Below are 3,309 nucleotides of genomic sequence, written 5' to 3' on the forward strand. Positions count from 1 at the left end.
CAAAGAAAGAGACATGTGATGCTTCCATGATGGCAAGATACTTTAAAGAAATATATATATAACATTCACAAGTCACTAAGGGGAGAAAAACTACTGAAAATTGGGTAAAGAATTTCAGCATGGAATATTAATGTCCAGTAAACATAAAAATCCTACTCAGACTTGTGCATAATTGTTTAAGAAAAATCAGAGTAGTGACAAAATTTTCCCTTCTCAAATTTAACATGTGAGAAAGTTGTGTGTGTGTGTGTGTGTGTGTGTGTGTGTGTGTGTGTGTGTGTGTGTGTTAAGTAAACTGTTCTTGGGTGCATAGCAACTGAGTAACTCTCGGGTGTAGTTGGTTAGAACACAAATTGAAGCTACACTTTTTGGAGGACAATTTGCCATATTTATCAATTGTAAATATCCATATCCTTCAATCCAGCTGTCTTAGCTTGAAGATTTGATCTTAGAGTCATATTTATGTAAACAAGTAAATATGAAGATATAACACAGATGTTTCTAATAGCAGGAAAAAAAAACAAGAACAACAGGGAACCTAAACAGCAGAAATGGACAAAAAAGACAGTGAACTAGAAAGGTAAAGAAGTCAGAATGCACCTACCCTAGGTATGTTACATAACAAATTTGAGATATATCTTGATATATTGATATACAGATATAGGAAGACCTTCAAGATACATGGAAACATCAAACAAGATTAAAAACAGCACTGTCTTATCTGTGCAAAGAAAAAAACATAGTTATTTTCAAATATGTACAAAACAAACTCTTGAACAATAAACTGTTCACAGTCCCTTTGATGCTTCTTAATCTTGTTCAGTCTGCATATTTTAATCATGTTCCTTTATTATTACTGATCCCATGCAAGTGAAATAGAATACATGGCACCTGTATTACACAGAATGGGTATAGTATATGCATCATTACACAAATACAAAACCAGAGAGATAAAGTAGGCTTTACCAACAGGACAAAGGATAGTTGCCTAAGCCAACTACAAAGCTGTCATGATTAAGGGCATGGAATTTGGACTGATAACTAAGAATTAATTGAAAAGGACTGTTGCAAGTACAGTGCAATATATATAGAACTGCTCTGACTATTGGAGAAATTCTCAGTGGTTAGCGTGTGTGCTGTTTCTAATACTCACATCAGTAACTCTAGTTCCAGGGAATCCCATGCCATCTTCTAACCTCCATGGGCTCCTATACACACAGGATACACACAAATTCACATATGGCTGAGGCAGGAGAATTTCTGTGATTTCAAGACCAACCTGAGCTACATAGTGCATTCCTGATAAACCCGAGCAACAGAAAGAGACCTTGCCACAAAATGAAAACAACAAAAGAAAAGAACTTCTTTGAGCTGGGAAGTGGTGGGGATGTTCCGATGGGCAGTGGAAATTACAAGCTAAAGATGGAAACCAGAAGTGCAGAGCATGAAGTGCTTTGCTTGCGATGCTAACTACATTAGACTAAAATCTCAGAGAATAGTTTTCATGAAAATGATGAACTAAAAGATTCACACTGTGGTGTAAATGAATCAAAACAGGTATTTGCATTTTAATAAAAGACAGAATGTTCCAAAGGTCCAATTTCAAGCATTAGTAATTAGGGAGTAGGAATTTCCCTCATGTCTTTCAATTCACACATTTATGAGAAGATGACACACCTGGTTGTCTGGGTACCAGACTGTTCTTCTCAGTAGGGAACCTGCCACCCTACTGGAGGTGACTGAGGATTCTATTTTCCAGAAGACCCCTGGTTCAAAACTGGTAATAAAAGGCCGTGGAGAGCAGGTGGCTCCCATGGTAACCAATCTGTTGTGTGCAGAATCCTGCAGGTATTTGTTGCTGAGGGACTGGGAGGCAAACAGGTGTCCCATCCAGCTAGGTCTGCCCCTTTTCCTCCATTGTCACCACACAGTACAGGGGGAAAGTGTGTAGATGTTGAATCAGATCAACTGTGTGTTCATACTGGCTTTCCCACTTGCTAGCTCTGTGCCCGAGGGCAAGTTACTTAATCTTACTAAGCTGCATGGCCCTTATAGGGTTCTGAGGAAAATGCATATTAAGTGCTTAGCACAGAGCATGATGCATAGAGAGCTATTAATAAATATAAGTTTTTATAATCATGATTATCCCCTGTTCTTATAAATCCACTAATGTTTTGTAAGCCTTAGGTATATTAATGGAATTTTCCTTACTCATTCTTATCCATGAGTCCTCTGATAAATTTGGGCCTCTTCTTAGGAGAGCCTGTCAATTATTCCTATTATTATTGTTGTTGTATAGCATTATTATTGTTTTTATTTCTTCCCTGACAGACATCTGCGGAAGAATGTTCTCATTGTCATTAATTATTATGGTGGCCGGAAGCCATGCATGTTATCCCCACTACCACTCCTCATCTTGTCTCTAATTGATTATCTCCAGGCCCTACCACTAGGGGGAGGAACAGAGTTAACACACCTTTTCTCATGGCAGGAACCACTCTGCTAACAGCATGTTTAAGTTTGTGGCCAAGAAAATATAAGTGCAAGGATTTCCAATGTCTTCTCCCATCCTGCACTTTCTTTTACGCTCAGCAAATCCCAAGGGTCTCCTACAGATTCGGAGCTCTGTTTCTTCTGCTCCTGTCTTCTTTGGTGGTGTGACTGAAGTAAATTAAACTGCTGGTGGCAAATAAGTCAGCTCAATTTTTCCCAGAATGCATAGTAGCACCCAGGTGTGAAGAGAGGGTGAAAGGCCTCCATAAATGTGTGTGGAGACAACAAACTACAGATTCAGCAATCCTAAGACAGTATGAACATGAGAAAGCCAAATAGTCCTGCTTTCCCCTCACACTGTGTTCAGCCCACTGCATTTTTCCTGCCCTATGAACCAGGTACTCCTATTGTCCTCTTCCTGTAGATGAGGATACTGAGCTGAGAAAAACGGAGGGATTTGTGCAAGGTCACAGGCTTATGTGACTTTTAGGCCAGGGACTTTAATCTCTACCCCAGGCTATAGTCTAATGATAAATTAAAGGCAAACCCTTGAAGTTGAGCAAACCCGGGGGGAGAGACAGCTCAAGGTTACTTCTATTCATGCTTCAGTGATTATCTCAGGTTGAGATATTTATAATTTTTTCCCTTACATTTCCGTTTTAAATCTGTTGTAACTTTGTAGCATCCAACTTCATCTGTTGTTTTCTCTGTGGTCTTTAATAAAGAAGTCTGTAGAAAAGATAATTAATACTACCATTTATTGATTACATACTGTGTGCTAGGCACTGGATGTCCATAGATGTTTATACTAAAAAC

The sequence above is a fragment of the Peromyscus leucopus genome, chromosome X (assembly GCF_004664715.2).
Source record: "Peromyscus leucopus breed LL Stock chromosome X, UCI_PerLeu_2.1, whole genome shotgun sequence".
Lineage (NCBI taxonomy): Eukaryota > Metazoa > Chordata > Mammalia > Rodentia > Cricetidae > Peromyscus > Peromyscus leucopus.